General features: G+C 44.6%; 1 protein-coding gene across 1 annotated transcript in view; it reads right to left on the bottom strand.

Annotated features, from left to right (window-relative positions):
• Window positions 1-17,226, bottom strand: part of SUCLG2 (succinate-CoA ligase GDP-forming subunit beta) — a 219,745-nt gene that overhangs the window by 165,032 nt on the left and 37,487 nt on the right. The gene's annotated exons all lie outside the window — the stretch shown is intronic.

Raw genomic sequence — 17,226 nt, 5'->3', positions numbered from 1 at the left:
GCCGAACACAATGAACGCTTAAGATCTAGCCTACTATTACAATCTTGTAACAGCATGGTTTCTTCTAGTGCCACAACTATTTCAGATTTTGCTGCTATAATCACTTTCAAGTTGACCTAAAATTAGAACCTGATCAGCTTAAGAGGCTTCTTCAATCCCTATGATCCTGTGCATACTTACTTTAAAAAAATAAAAATTATGCTATTTAAATATTTGTGAGCATGGCTGCATTTTACACTAGTTCAAACCAAAATGCCAAGATTAAAAGGTGTCATAGATCTTCAACCATGGTCCCTGGGCCTCATCCCCTTTGCCACTCAGGCATCAGTCAGGCCATATAACCACAACACATTATCATGCTGGGATAGCTCAGTCGGCAGAGCATGAGACTCTTAATCACAAGGCTGTGGGTTCGAGCCCCACGCTAAGCAAAAGATTCCTGCATTGCAGGAGGTTAGACTCAATGACCCACATGGTCCCTTCCAATTCTATGAGGGGCTCTGTGGTGCAAGGGATCAGTATGTCTGTCTGTTAACTAGAAGGTTGGTGGTTCGAACCCACCCAGGGATAGCTGTGGGCAAGATTCCTGCATTGCATGGGGTTGGAAAGGATGACAGCTGGGTTCTCCTCCAACTCTACAGTTCTATGCCCCGGAGGCCAAAACTGTGAACTACACAAACTCAAAACTCCATCCTACCACTGTCTGCTCCACCTGGAAAACCAAACTTCAAGCTACGCCACACACAGCCCAGTGTTCAACATATACTATTTAAGGAATGGGGGTCCTGTGGCTCTCCAGATGTTGATCAACTCCCATTTCCATCAGCGCCAACCAGCACGGCCACTGATCGCCAAAAGTGAGAGCTGTAGTCCCAACAACATTTGGAAGAAGAAGAAGAAGAAGAAGAAGAAGAAGAAGAAGAAGAAGAAGAGTAGGAGTAGTAGTAGTAGTAGTAGTAGTTTGGATTTGATATCCCACTTTATCACTACCCGAAGGAGTCTCAAAGCGGCTAACATTCTCCTTTCCCTTCCTCCCACACAACAAACACTCTGTGAGGTGAGTGAGGCTGAGAGACTTCAGAGAAGTGTGACTGGCCCAAGGTCACCCAGCAGCTGCATGTGGAGGAGCGGAGACGCGAACCCGGTTCACCAGATTACGAGTCCACCGCTCTGAACCACTACACCCTGCACTATATGAAACTGTCTAAGTGGCTAGCTGTCTGAGCAACTTAGAGGTCCTGGACAAGCCTGCCACAAATTCTCACTTGCTTATCCATCCTGAAACCTTGCTAACTCAATGTGCAAGGCTAACCTGCCTTTCCGTCCCAACGCTGAGTATGCCATTTCTTCCCTTGTACTCTTCCACATCCTTGCGTTATCCGGCATACGGGTGCAACCCTGCAAAGGATTGGCCCCATAATGAGTTACTGACAATCATGCTAGAAGTCAAAGGGCATAAGAACAGCCCTAGTGGATAAGGCCAGGGGCCCATCAAGTTAATCATCCTGTCTTCACAGAGGCCTATGGGAAGCCTACAAGAAGGACCCAAGTACAACAGAGCTCTCTAAATTTGTGATGCCCAGTACAGTGGTACCTCGGGTTAAGAACTTAATTCGTTCTGGAGGTCCGTACTTAACCTGAAACTGTTCTTAACCTGAAGCACCACTTTAGCTAATGGGGCCTCCTGCTGCCGCCGCGCCGCCGGAGCACAATTTCTGTTCTCATCCTGAAGCAAAGTTCTTAACCTGAGGTAATATTTCTGGGTTAGCGGAGTCTGTAACCTGAAGCGTATGTAACCCGAGGTACCACTGTAACTGGTATTCAGAGGCATGCTGCCTCCAACCATAACCAGTCCTCCTTCCATTTGTCCATTCCTCTTTTAAACCCATACAAGTTGGCGACCATTGTTGCCTCCCACGGGAGCCAGCATCATAAGGGTGTCATATGACCATGTAAAAGTATTTCCTTTGGTCTGCCCCACATCTTTCAGCAGTCAGCTTCATGGGCTGCCCTAAGTGCTAGTATTTTGAGAGAGGGAGGAAAATCTCACTGTAAATAGCAATGAGAAGTCAACCTAAGCAACTGTAGTACTACCCAGCCGTGCTGTAATTACATTCTATGTCCTGTGGAAGACATCCTCCTTATGGAAAGATGAGCTGTGCCCCTCTGGCAGCTAACCTGCTAGAATCAAACAGCTGTTCATCAAGCAAAAAACCACTATTGGTCCACCAGCTGAGACAAAACAGACACATAGGAATTATTTATTAGATTAATACTGCAATGTGTTTATATCTATCTATCTATCTATCTATCTATCTATCTATCTATCTATCATCTATCTATCTATCTATCTATCTATCTATCTATCTATCTATCTCTATCTATCATCTATCTATCTATCTATTTCCACACTCACACACACAGTGGAGAAGCGGGTTCTTCCTTAACAGCTTTGCATTACAGGGGGGGAAAAGTAATTATCTCACAGCTATATACGTATATGGCTTGCATGCAATATTAAAGCCTTATATCAAAAGCAGCCGCCCATCTGCTGCTGCCTCTACTTTACGACTGTACATCATGGACCACGACCATCAAAACATGCAAGTTTTGTAGGATGCAATAAATAGGCAGCACCACAAAAAAGTGAATAACACAAAACAGTAAGAACTTCCCTTGCAATAAACTGGTGTTTAAAGAGTATATTTGGAGATTTATTTATTTATTCAATCTACACAGGAGGGCTGGAGCTGCAACGAAAAGGTTTGTTATGTGCAAGGAACGCTGTATGAGAGGGAGAGTGAGTGAAAGAGAGAGCTCTACAGGCTCTCAAATGCCTGGGAATGCTACACAGAGTGAATCTTCCATGGAGGGAGCACTTTATGGCCCAGTTGGAATGTACGCAGCTCAGCTTATTCAAGCAAGTGATGAACAAGCCTCGATCCTGCCTTTTGTGTCCTCAGCGCACCACAATTCAACATTTCCAAAAATGTTCCTCTTTAGCCGGGCTGTTGGTTGACTGACATTCAATGCCCTTTAAAAATGTCCTGGGGGGGGGGGGAATTGGCTTACTCTTGCTTTTAATTTTGATTATGTATTTTGTGTTTTTATATTGTGGTTTTATCCTGTGAGCTGCCCTGAGACCTGCAGGTATAGAGTGGTATACTAATACTAATAATAATAATAATAATAATAATAATAATAATAATTAATTAATTAATTAATTTTCCAGGCTAATTGACCATCGTTTCTTATGCCCCAATCAGGAAACGTCTGGTTACCAGGTTCAGAGCATGCCAGGATCTTAAGCCAACTCCAAACCATGGTTTATGATCTTGGCTCATTCTGGTCTTACTAGCTGTAGTCTCCCTAGCTTGGCCGTAAATGGAACTATGGTTCATTAAATCAAGAAACACTGAATCACAACACATGAGGTTTCCAGCAAATGGTACCCAAGAAGCATTGCAGCCTCCAACTGTGGAGGCAGAGCATAGCCATCATGGCTAGTAGCTAATCCTGGCCCTATGCTCCATGAATATCCTTAACCCTCTTTTAAAGCCATCAGAGTTTGTGGCCATCTCCGGTAGGTGCAGGTTCCATGGTTAAACTATGTGCTGTGTGACAAAGTACAGTGATACCTCGGGTTAAGAACTTAATTCGATCTGGAGGTCCGTTCTTAACCTGAAACTGTTCTTAACTTGAGGTACCACTTTAGCTAATGGGGCCTCCCGCTGCCACCGAACAATTTCTGTTCTCATCCTGAGGTAAAGTTCTTAACCCAAGGTACTATTTCTGGGTTAGCGGAGTCTGTAACCTGAAGCATCTGTAACCTGAGGTACCACTGTACTTTTTTTTCTTTGTCCTGAATCTTCCAACATTCAGCTTCACTGGAGGTACAAGAGTACTAGCACTATGAGAGAGTGTAAAAAACCCCCACAACTTTTCTCTATCCAACATTATAAACTTCTAACATGTCACCCACAACTTTTCTCTAAGCTAAAAAGTCCCAAATGAGATGCCTCAATTGGCTCTTGGTTGCAGAACCTGACAAAGACAGGCTGTGATGCTAACTTCAAAATGACCCAGAGTTATACAGACTTTGGCTTGCCTTGGGCTGCCCAAAAATCCTAATGAGCTTCCAAGGCTCAGAACCATTCTGAGATGCATCCTCCCAACAGGAAGAGGTCTGGACCTTTTCCATATCCTGCTATTCTTACAAGATGCCTCTGTTGCCTCCACAGCACAGTTCAGACCAGCCCCAGTCCAATGCTGAAGCTCGAAGCTAAGGAAGAAAGTGAGGGGAAACTGACCCTGGCTTTGGGTTTTTTATTTCAAAGACAGCTTCAGAGGCCCAACACATCTCAGAACAGGCTACATACTGATTCCCAAGACTGAGGCTGGAAAGATGCATCCTCGTCTATGAAGTTGACATTCGCTTGCAAGGCGCTTGTAGGGCTTCCTGGATGCAGTTCCTCACAGACAAACTCTCCTTAAGCCTTGAGGGCTTTTAGATGCAAAGCTGGGAATCAACACTCAGGAGAAAATGAGTTCAGCCATTTCCCCAGAGGCAGGCAGCCCACCTCTCAATGGAAGAGGAAGCCTTTGACCAAAGGAAGGCATGTGGCTTAAATGACAGTCAGTGGTACCTCGGGTTACATAGGCTTCAGGTTACATAGGCTTCAGGTTACAGACTCTGCTAACCCAGAAATATTACCTTAGGTTAAGTACTTTGCTTCAGGATGAGAACAGAAATCATGCTCTGGTGGCACGGCAGCAACAGGAGGCACCATTAGCTAAAGTGGTGTTTCAGCTTAAGAACAGTTTCAGGTAAAGAACGGACCTCCGGAACAAATTAAGTACTTAACCCAAGGTACCACAGTAATAGGCAGTTGCTGTCTAGTCAACAGAGAGCCCTTGTTGATGGGTTGGGGAAGGCCTCTCAAACCCTCCAACATCAATTTGCAAACCTGGTGAGAGTCATAAACCAGCTTATTTAGGTTCAGAAACTCCCGGCTGCCATCTTAAAGGCAAGAATAATATGTGTAAGATAAAAAAAAAAGCAATGCACATTTTTACTATGATTTTCCTTTCTTTTCTGTTTTTTGCCCTTTAGATGATGGCTCAGCATGCGCAGTATTTCCCAAATACAGGCTGAAAATGACATTTGCTGAAGCTCTCGCAAACTAAGTTATTTCCTTTCCGCCCCACTCTGGGTAAAGAAGCGCAGCTTGGCTTTGTGCATGGGCCCGTGCATGGGAGCCTGCCAACGTCCCCCCTCCGCGTACAACCGCTTTGAGCGAACGCCAGGCTCCGCGCTGCAGTAGGGGAATGGAGTTGCACAGATGCTTAGAGCTGTCAGAGGTGACCTTGAGGCTCTCAGCCAAGTTTGCTGCACAGTTAGCTGGGGTTTGTGACAGGCTCTTTGTTTGCCTCTGCAACTAAGGAGCAGCAGGAACGAGGACCTCTGGGGGCAACTAACAAATGGGGCTGGAGGAGCAAGATGCATTTGAGGCAGCGGTAGAAGAGAACGCATCGCTTAACCTCAAGTCACTCAAGGTCTTGTGCGCTTGGGGGGGGGGACAAAGGAAGCAAAAAAGAAAGGTCCGCTTTGAAAATCTCATCTCCCTCTCTAGAAAAAAAATCAAACACTAAATGAACATGATGGGATTGCAATAAAATGGGAGGGAATGAAAGGAACAGATAATCAGCTTTTTATCCTTTCACTACAATCATACGGGTCAGTTTTGGCATTCTGCTCGCTCGGGTTTCTGCAGGCGCCTTTCCATGCCTGTATTTGTCTTGTTTTGTAACCTTTTTTTGTAAGATCATGACTGCTGCCCAATTTCTGTTCATTTAGAAACATTCATGAGTCCTGGAAAAAGCTTTCTAAAACAGAGACCAGCTTTTCCCAACCTGGTGCACTTCAGATGTTTTGAACTACAGCTCCCACTGACTGTGTTGGCTGGGGCTGTTGAGAGCTATACAGTGGTACCTCGGGTTACAGACGCTTCAGGTTACAGACGCTTCAGGTTACAGACTCTGCTAACCCAGAAATAGTACCTCAGGTTAAGAACTTTGCTTCAGGATGAGAACAGAAATTGCGCGGCGGCAGCAGCAGGAGGCCACATTAGCTAAAGTGGTGCTTCAGGTTAAGAACAGTTTCAGGTTAAGAACAGACCTCCAGAACGAATTAAGTTCTTAACCCAAGGTGCCACTATAGTCCAAAAAGACGGCACCAGGCTGAAGGTTGACACTGGCCATTACGATTAATGTCACAGATGTAAAAGCACCATGCACATCTTCAATATCATTAAAACACCACAGGAATATATTTAAATTATTCTTGCATTGCAGTGGGTTGGACTAGATGACACTTGGGGTCCCTTCCAACTCTACAATCCTACAATTCAATGAAAACATCTTGCAAAATATTAAACCTTTGAAATCTTAAAATGAGCTACGGAGAACCTGTGGCCCTAATCAGGTAACCAGGTCTCCTCATTTGGGTCATAATGTGGCTTGCGCTAAACCACACCAACCTGACACCGCAGGACTTCAGGCTCAGGGTATGGAAAGTTCAAATTCAAAAATTTGAACTTTTGAAATTCCTTTTGAAATTCAAAAATTTGAACTTTTGAAATTCCTTTTGAAATTCAAAAGGAAGAACCAGGAGAGTCTCTCCAAATTCTTTCCAGCTACCAGAATCAGTAACTTTTTGACATTTTTCTTGTCACCAAAGCTGTCAAAGTGGCCCTCCAGAGGGTGGGATAATCCGGATCCGGCCTCTGGCAGGATTCCATTTCTCGGCCCTGCCTTAAAAGCATCTCAAACAAGAAGTTAGCAACTATTTCTGCATGGTGAATTTCGCTTTTTATGCTTTTATTGGTTGGTAGCCGGCTCTATTGTTTATACAGTGGTGCCCCGCAAGACGAATGCCTCGCTAAACGAAAAACCCGCAAGACGAAAGGGTTTTCCGATTTTTTAGCGGCTTCGCAAGACGAATTTCCCTATGGGCTTGCTTCGCAAGACGAAAGCCCATAGGGAAATCTCCGGGGACAGCGGGGAAGCGCAGCACCTGTCCTGAAGGCTTGCGGTGGGAGGTCCGGGAACAGAGGAGAAGGCGCGCAGCGATTCTCCTCTGTTCCCGGGGCTTGCGGTGGGAGGAGGGTTTTTCCTCCCCACCGCCAACCTTCAGAACAGCCTTCTGAATGTTGGCGGTGGGAAGGAAAACCCTCCTCCCACCGCAAGCCTTCAGGACAGGTCCGGGAACAGAGGAGAAGGCGCGCAGCGAGTCTCCTCTGTTCCCGGGGCTTGCGGTGGGAGGAAGGTTTTCCTCCCCACCGCCAACATTCAGAAGGCTGTTCTGAAGGCTGGCGGTGGGAAGAAAAGCCCTTCTCCCGCCTCCAGCCTTCAGAAGAGTTCCCCGCAGGGCACCCCAAGCTGCAGGTGTCTGCCCCGCGCGAGGGGCGCTCTGCTTCAGAGCGTCCCTCGCACCGGGCAGCAGGCTGCTATCCGCAGCCTAGGCAGCCCTGCAGGAACTCTTCTGAAGGCTGGCGGCGGGAGAAGGGCTTTTCTTCCCACCGCCAGCCTTCAGAAGGCTGTTCTGAAGGCTGGCGGTGGGGAGAAAAGTCCTTCTCCCCCCGCCAGCCTTCAGAAGAGGTCCGGGGACAGACTGTCCCCGGATCTGGTCTGAAGGCGGTCTCCCTAGGAACGCATTAATTGATTTTCAATGCATTCCTATGGAAAACCGTGCTTCGCAAGACGAAAAACTCGCAAGAAGAAAAAACTTGCGGAACGAATTAATTTCATCTTGCGAGGCACCACTGTACTGTGCTGCAAATCACTTTGAGACGCTTTTGCGAGTAACGCTATTGATAAATATAAATGATCATAGGTCCTTTAAACATTTTAAGTTACAATTCAATAAACAAGAAAACTTTTCAGTTTATAAGAAGTTGTGCTAAGGACTTCCCATGTTCACTCAATGTTGGGAAATTAAATCTATGAAAGTCTATGCCCTTAACATATGCATTTTTTAGGCAGTATTTCTGTGATATCCAATCCTGTGGTTAGTTCCACTACCTTGGTGCTGCGTGGCTTGCAAGTGACAGGGTGGCAATCCCAGATATGTCTGCTCTCTGAATCAGACAAACAAGAGTTTATGCACATGAAATTCCCATTCCAGGTTCAGTGCCGAACTGAAAAGTGATACCATCCACGGCAAAACATCATAAGGTGTCTTCTTTTTGAGCCAATTAAGTGAGAGAATGAACACGATGGAGACTAACATTGTGCTAGTGCCAGAACGATGTCACCCAAGAAGTGAGCTGTTGTGATTCCTCAACCCCAGCCCTCCCTAGGTTACAGGTGAGGAGAAAAACAAGCAGTGCTGCTTGGGGCAGAGGGTCCCTCTGTACCTTCCACAGAATAGGGCAAGCTCCAATAACAGCCACATGCCCTTTTCACAATAGAAGCAAACACTTGCAGAATCAGACAAGGGCCTTTTAAGACAGAACTTCTTCCAAGACGCAGGACCAAGTACAATATAATCCTCATAAGACTTCAAGTGGTCTCAACTCTCCACTGAGAGAACATCTCTCCATAGCAGCGGTAGGGGAGACTCACTGGAAGCTGTCCAGGGTCCTGATTTCTTTCACCTCCGCTTAAAGAGACCTGACCAGGCTTTGCCTCTGACCTTACCTTCTTCACTCTAAAGCTACTGAAATATCAGGACAACTAAAAAATAAATAAATGCATTGCGTCATGTAGGCAATAAGTCCTTGTTTCATCACCAAATTGGACATAGGATAAATCAGAATAGCTGATTAGAAGACAACAGGTGAAAGCTATTTTGGAAGGTAAAATATTATGTACAAATCTGGATGTGAGCCATTTGGCCATTACATTCAAGAAATATGCCTTCTTGTCAAAGCCCACAGCTATAGTACTTTCTCCTTTCACAGATTTTCATTTAGTCATTGGCCAAGTTCTTAATATATGCTCAGAACAGACAAGTGCACACTCATGTTCACAATGAATAAACTTTGCAGGTTAGTGCTAGGCATAGGATTCTGGGAGAGAATAAACCCAAAAGGCAGGTACAATGGAGGGTACCATTGGTATTCCTGCTGGCACTCCTGCCCCCCCCCCACTTGCCAGGGAAAGGATGAGAGAAACCACTGAGGGGGTGCATAGCAAGGGATTTGATGTGTTTGTCATTTTCCTAATCCTGATTATTGGTTCAGCTAAGTTACCACAGTTCCTCATATATTCTCTGCCTCCCTACCTGCCCCCCCCCAAAAAAAGAATTGGGATTATGTCTTAATCCGATGCAAACTTTGGAGAGCAACCCCATCATTGAACACCGTAATATTTGAAGAATTCTTAAGGTCACTTTTCTCTTTTGCAATGCACATGTTGAGTTTGTTACAGGATCACAAAATAAACTAGTTTTCCTTTTATTACTTACCAGTAAAACAATTATATCACCTTTCTGCATAGAGCTCCCATGCCCATTTACAATAGAATCTTACAGCAAGTTTAGCAAGTTGAAACATTTACTTGGAAGTAAGGCAGGCAACTAATCTTGAGAATGACAGTATAAAGAAATCATCAGAAGTCTTAGCACATTGTCAATTGAAAGACAGAAACACACACGCCAGGCATTCTTATTTATCAACATTTCCCTTCGTGGACCATAAAAAACATTCCAATCGTCAAGCAAACACTTTCCATCCTGAATTTCAACTGAGACAGGATTTCAATCAGGATTTTTCACAATACACAAACTCCTTGTGATAAATGAACTACCGGTGAAGATGAATGAATGCAGCCTACCCCTGCATACAACAGTCATTGATTATCTGTACACTTTGGAAATCGCTGGAAATTGACTGTGTATTAAAAGCTCTGCAGAGCTAAAGAAAACATGTTTAAAAGTTACATTACAAGCTTCAGAGAAATAGAACCTCTCTCTGAAGAGAAGAAAAATATCCCTCCTATGAAGAACAGCTATCCAAATGGTTTACATTGCGGTTTTCACATCTCATCGGAGCAAGTAATATTAAAGGATTTTTATTTTATTTTTTTAAAAGTGGGTGAAATATTTAGGAAAGCACAAAAATTATTTACCATACCTTAAATGTGAGGGAGAAAGCTAACTATTTTGTCACCCGGCTGTTTCAAATGGGCACTGCAAATCTGATTTTCTTTCTTTTCCAGATATATTTTATTAAATGTTCAGAACTTTCGCATATACCGGTACATTCTAATACATAATACATTTTTCTTTTGTTTTGTCGAATTCCCATCCCATTTTCAATGGTGTTTCCTTATTTCTCCCCCTTGATGCACCCTAACTTCTCTCTCTGATATCAAAACAATACTACACTAATGCAAACCTGATCTTCAATGTAGATCTTCTTGGCGCTCAAAATACTACTATAGACATCTGTTCGGTCACTGCAGGACAAGGATGTTGGACTAGGTGGGACACTGGCCTAATCCAGGAGGTCCTACTTATGATCTTATGAGCCAGTGTGGCCAAAGCATCTTGCCATCCCCTCCAAAAAAACCCACCTTTTAAAAGATATTGATGGTCTCTCATAATCAAAGGATCAACGAATCATCATCTAAGGGCACATTCCAGCATGATAAAAAGCATGTGAGAATGTTGTGGAGCAAAGCTGGTGAGAGGGTGTGGCTTTCATAGAAGGGCTGTGGCCTAGCAATGTGTGTGGCCTGAGAAAAAGCTCTAGGGTTGGGTACAGGACTCCAGACAGCCAAATTTAGCCACAGTGCCTGAGGACTCCGCACACCTGATCCAGGCAAACAGCTTTCCACTTGTTTATATTGATTAATCCCGGCATAGGCAAACTCTGGCCCTCTAGATGTTTTGGAACTACAATTCCCACCATCCCTAGCTAACAGGGCCAGTGGTCAGGGTTGGGAATTGTAGTCTCAAGACACCTGGAGGGCCGGAGTTTGCCTAGCAATGTATATCGGAAGGAGCGTCTCCACCCCCCACCGTTCTACCCAGACACTGAGGTCCAGCGCCGAGGGCCTTCTGGTGGTTCCCTCATTGCGAGAAGCCATGCTACAGTGAACCAGGCAGAGGGCCTTCTTGGTAGTGGCACCTGCCCTGTGGAACGCCCTCCCACCAGATGTCAAAGAGAAAAACAACTACCAGACTTTTAGAAGACATCTGAAGACAGCCCTGTTTAGGGAAGCTTTTAATGTGTGATGCATTACTGTATTTAAAAATTTTGTTGAAAGCCGCCCAAAGTGGCTGGGGAAGCCCAGCCAGATGAGCAGGGTATAAATTATTGATTGATTGATTGATTGATTGATTACCTATGCCCCGATTAATCTCACAGCAGTATGTTTGTGTAAATCAGTGTGCAGGAACATACATAGCTAAGCATGGCCCATGCTACAAATGTGCCAGATATTTGCAAAGACCACAAACCAACCTTCCTCGTATGTCGCACGCATGAGAGCTGTAAAATAACTTCCACATTTGAAAAGAAGCCCTACATATCTCAGACCATCCCTCTGGCAGCGTAGCCCCCTGGAGACTTACTAAACAGGCTGCTTTCATTTGGCAGGGAATCAAAGCAGCATGTGAATCCAGCTTTTGCATCAGGTATCTGCCAGCTGTACTACTCATTCTGACAATCCCTTCCTGCCACTGCGTGCTGCTGTCAAGAACCTCTATGTCCCTTGCAGCATTATGCCAGAGGTAGCCATGCAGTCTGGCCTGGCCATGACAGATGGACAGCAGGGGAAACTAGGGTTCGAACAAGGTTCATTGGATGTCACCTGAGATTTACTTACAAGAGAGCAATGTGTGTCTGTCTGTGATATATATATATATATATATATATATATATATATATATATATATGCATTTCCATTTCATTCAAAACAGAGGACACCATTACGCTGAGAATTGATCTTTTGCTTCTAAGTAGAAAATTCTAATAATAATAATGTACATAATAATGTACATAAATATTTAAAGGGCTATGTGGTGTATTTGGGTTTTTTTGCACAAAGATGTGGTGATTTTTATTTTATTTTTGCCGCTTTACTGCTTAGTTAGAACTGTGTGATTCATAGAAAAGCAGGATATAAATATTTAAAATGAGATAAATGTTAGGAAAGTCACTTAAATAACACAGATGGTCGTCCAGAGAGAAAAGTCCCAGTAACACTTTACTGAGAAAACTGAGCCAAAAAAGGGGTATAATTCAAAGAGAAAGGAACATTTTGTCTCAGGCCTTGTACACAAGCAATGAGATGTTCAACCAAACATACAGCAACATATCTACCCATCTCCCTCTTGGCTAGTTGACTGTAACACTAACAAAATTAACCCTTAGGTTATGCACAGAATGATCCCTGCTGTTGTACTTCCAACAATTAATAAAAAGAGCTTTGCTGGATCACCACAAAGGCACATGTAATCCAGAATCATGTTTATCACAGTTGTCAACCAGATGCCATTATCCAAGAGGCTGGGTTCTACAGCTTCTCTCTGTAAAGACTGAAATAAAAAAGGATGGTGTAATGGGAAAAGGGGGCTGCTCGTGTGTAAGCGTTTAAGCCCTCAAAGCTTTGCCATCAGTTCCTAAACTCTCCCAGTCCGTGGAGCCATGGGTGCATGGCTACCTCAATCGCTGGCAGAATCCGTCAGTGGGCGCTTCCGGAATTTACGCCAACATAAGAGTTCCTTGACGGAAACTCTCCTTCTGGATTCTCTGCGTGACAGTTTCCTGCGCGGAGTAGGCGTCCCCAGCGGAGGTCCTGAGCCCTCCCCGCTGTTCTCACTGGAAGCATCTTGGAGCCATTCCTCCGACTGAGTTTCTGCAGGAACTCTCCCTCTCCCCCTACTGGTTCCTTCCTCAGCATCCGAAGCTCTCCTAGCCTCCTTGAGCCCTTCCACCACCTGACTCTCCGATGGCAGTTCCCTGACAGATGGCAAGAAACTTTTTCTTGTCTTTGTACTCTCCTGGGCAACCAGTTGGGAGCCGCCAACAGCATCCTGACATTCATACATGTATCCTCCATGAATCTGTTCAGCACACATACCTCTTTGGCAGCTGTAAAAGCATGCTTCTCAGAGGATCAAGGCTGAATTTCTGAAATCTTTACATTCAAGCCTTCATGTGCATTTGTTAAGAATATAAACCTGGGGTGGAGACTATGGCCCTTCAGATGTTGGACTCCCATCAGCCCCAGACAGAATGGCCAATAGTCCTAGGCCAGTGGCAGCCAAACTTGGCCCTCCAGCTGTTTTGGGACTACAACTCCCTTCATCCCTAGCTAACAAGACCAGTGGTCAAGGATGATGGGAACTGTAGCCCCCAAACAACGGGAGGGCCAAGTTTGGCCATCACTGTCCTAGGCAATGGCAGTATTTGGGTTTCCCAGCCTTGATATAAACCATGAGGGTCAAACCCTTAAATTGTGCTGAGCTCCATATTATTTCTGGACACTGCCCTGGCAGACAGCCCACACAGGTGCAGCTAAGGGGGCCCTTGAGGTCTGAAGACTACAAGACAGTGATCAGTAACAGATGGGACTGGGATTTGATGGGATTTGTCTGCATGCACCAGCACATGATACAAGGAAGACTTGCACTAATATGACAGGGAAACCTTGTGTTACACAAACACACACACACACACTGCAATGAGGAATGTTATACTGCCTGGTAAAGCATCAACATTGGGGAGAGGATTTTTGTAATTTTGTTTGATTTTCTCAAAGACCATTTAAAACTTGCGTTCAGGAGGGGGAACCCTACACTTTCTGCACAATTGTCTTTTTTTAAAAAGCTGTATTTCTTTATATGCAGTGTAAGAAAAAGAAGTATCCATTATGCGTGAAATGGTCTTTAATAAACAGAAACAGTTTTATCGACATTCATCTGGTACCTATTATTCCAATATAAATAAAGGCTATCCATCTTTGAGCCAAGTCATTAGATTTTTTGTCTTCTGTCCTGAAGATGAACATAATTTGTGGATTCCGACAAGGCTGCCATTTCCCATAATTTGTTTATCCACCGACTTTCCAATAAAACAGTCTCGCTATGACCATTATTACAAACACCAATTCCCGGCTTTGTCTTTTTATTAGCCCATTTATATAAGATGGCAAAAGCATTTATGGATTCCTAGGAACAGGGCAGCCATACATTTCGGCCATTACAGCTGGCATAAGCTACGTCTGCCTCATTCCCTGATTCCTTCCACCCCACAATCTAAGCCTTTCTAAGGTTCCACAAAAACTTTCCAAGGGCACAGGGCATTGCAGTAAGGAAGAAGGTTGAGGAACTCCCCTTGCATGAACACACTGCATAAGCACTGCAGCGGATCTGACTCTATCTAACTGCTGTGGTGAATAGTAGATTTAAGCTGTATTTGAGATTATTTAGACCCACTCTCAATAATATGCCGTTTCGTTTTATCCAGTCACTCAAGAGTCTTGCATTGAAATTCTCTCATCATTGCACACACAGGGAAGGGGTAGCATAACACTCTACGCGGGGCTGCCCTTGAAGCTGTCCCAGAAACTCCAGCAGGTGCAGAATGATGCAGCGAGGCTCCTCACGGGGTCTCTGCCATGGGAGCATATTCACCTAGTGCTTTTCCAGCTGCACTGGCTCCCGGTGGAGTACAGGGTCAGATTTAAGGTGCTAGTTTTGACCTTTAAAGCCCTTCACAGCCTAGGACCCTCGTACCTACGGCACCGCCTCTCCTGGTATGCCCCACGGAGGACCTTAAGGTCCATAAATAGCAACACCCTAGTGATCCCAGGCCCTAAGGAAGTCAGATTAGCCTCAACCAGAGCCAGGGCCTTCTCAACACTGGCTCCGGCCTGGTGGAACGCTCTGCCTCATGAGACCAGGGCTCTGCGGGATCTGATTTCTTTCCGCAGGGCCTGGAAGACAGAGTTGTTCTGCCTGGCCTTTGGCTTGGAGCCAATTTGATTCCCTCCCCCTCTTTCTTTTTCCTTTCTCCTCCTGTGATGAGGCTACAGTCATTCCTCCTCTGGTCACTGATGTGGATACACAACCTGACTCGCCTCCAGGCACTGTGATCGTCTGTAAGGGATTCCCACCCAGCAGGTGTCTTCATGTCACATTTTCAGACAACTTTATAACACAGAGTTGGTACTCTCTCGCTGAACCATCATTTTATCTGTTTTCGCAACCTACTTTAAATGTTTCTGCTTCACACTCTAAATCAGCTTCTTGAGTTTTATTTTTTATTTTATTTTTTAATGCAAGCTGCAAGCTAGCAAGCATGTTTTTGACTGGTACATAGCTGACCGCCCCGAGTGGTCAAGTCAGCTTCCAGCTGTCCACCTGCCCACGACCCATTAAAAACTCTGCCAACTCAATGGGCAGGGAGTGTGCTGCTGCATAGCTGGAGATGCTCTGAAAACTATTTCAGGAGGCCAAAGGAGATCATGTCATACACACTCTCAGCCACTTTCCATCCCAGTTTACAAGACAAAAGAACTTTAAATCTTTAAACACTATGTGTATTCTTTAAATATTGATAGCGCAGAGGTTGTTTCCGTGGTCTGTAAAACAAATACGAAGCATGGATGCAATGCAAATTGCTGCGGAGAGAAGTACACTAGGAAGGATGGATCTGATAAACATCTGAAATCTCAGACGTATGCCTGCACCAAATACTCTAAGTTTTGTCCGTGCTTTATTCAAACATTAATTCTGTTTGGTTAGGGGTATTGGAGGTACTAAAGGAGAGAATGTGCCAAGAGAAGCGGGATGAAAGATATCTCAAGGGTGCAGAAAAACAAATGTTTTACTGGGGGAATGCACCAACACCACTTTGTGAGAATATTCACAACCTGAATATTCGTTTTGGTTCTTCTAGAAGCTGCTATACATAAATACACACACAGAGAGAGGGGGGTGGGGGAGAGGGAGAGGGAGAGGGAGAGGGAGAGGGAGAGGGAGAGAGAGAGAGAGAGAGAGAGAGAGAGAGAGAGAGAGAGTTTCTGCTAGTTTTTTCCTTCTGTATTAGACACATGGGAATCAGAGAACATAGTGAATGGGATGATGTCACAGTGCTACAACACTGAAGTGTTCAATAAGATGAAAGGTCTACCAATGGCTATACAAGTAAACAGCAATATGTGAACACAAAGAAGTAGGCTTCAGAAATAAACTCGGTACATGCAGCAGCCACAGGTCCTGCCGAAGAAGAAAGCACTAGTTCCATGACACACAGTATGTAAAAGAAATGGAAGGAAATGCCCTCTCCCTCTCGCCATGCTGCCTCTCTGAACTGACATTGTTTGTCCTCCTGGGACCACAGATTTCCTGCTGGTGTTGGAACAGCTCTAGCATTGCTCCCTGTTAGCGCTCGGATATGGATTCTGAAGATCCATTATTGGTTAAAACTTATCTTTTCCCCTGTTGGGTTGGCACCCTTAACCCTACTGGATTCCTACCAATCCAAACGGAAAGCTACACTGCATGAAAAGCTAAGAGGCTTGAGGTTTTCCCCACAGGCCCTGATAGCTGTAGGTTATGAGAAAGCTAGAGCAATAATCTGCCAACGAATTTGGGATGTGGAACTGCAATGCCACGTGAGCGAGATGAATAAACACCCAGCAATACAAGATAATGGGAGAGGATTTACCCCGGCAAATTATGTGTCAAAATTACAAATACCTAAATACAGGTCATTTACCCTCGCTAGATTCAATGTGCTGCCATCTGCCTTATTGCAGGGCAGATTCGAGGGTAAACCATATGCGGAACGGGTCTGCCCCTGCGGCTTGATGGAGGTAGAAACTGTCTCTCATGCCTTGTTACGCTGCCATTTCTACGGGGATATACGCTCAGTATTTATTACCCCTGCTATGCAGAAATCTCCAAATGAATCCGAACTTCAATGTCTAAAATCCCTGGTAGAGGACAAGGATCCTGAGATCACGTAAAGGGTTGCCAAATTCTGTGCGATTGCCATAAAACTTAGGGAACAAGCTGTGCTATCATAGTGATTAAGGCCTTAAATGATAATTTTAGGTTATATGTTAATGACTAAGTTTGAATTTATATATTTTTTAACTGTTGCTATATCTGTATTGTCCCTGTTATACCTAATTGCAAATTCAAATGTATCCCTATCGTGTTTTATGACTTCCTTGATATTGTATGGGGGCTGGAACCGGTCTGTG

The sequence above is a fragment of the Podarcis erhardii genome, assembly GCF_964252035.2.
Source record: "Podarcis erhardii genome assembly, chromosome: 2".
In the NCBI taxonomy this organism is placed as follows: Eukaryota; Metazoa; Chordata; class Lepidosauria; order Squamata; family Lacertidae; genus Podarcis; species Podarcis erhardii.
The sequence above is the reverse complement of the archived record's forward strand: the minus strand, read 5'-3'. Positions and strand labels throughout refer to the sequence as shown.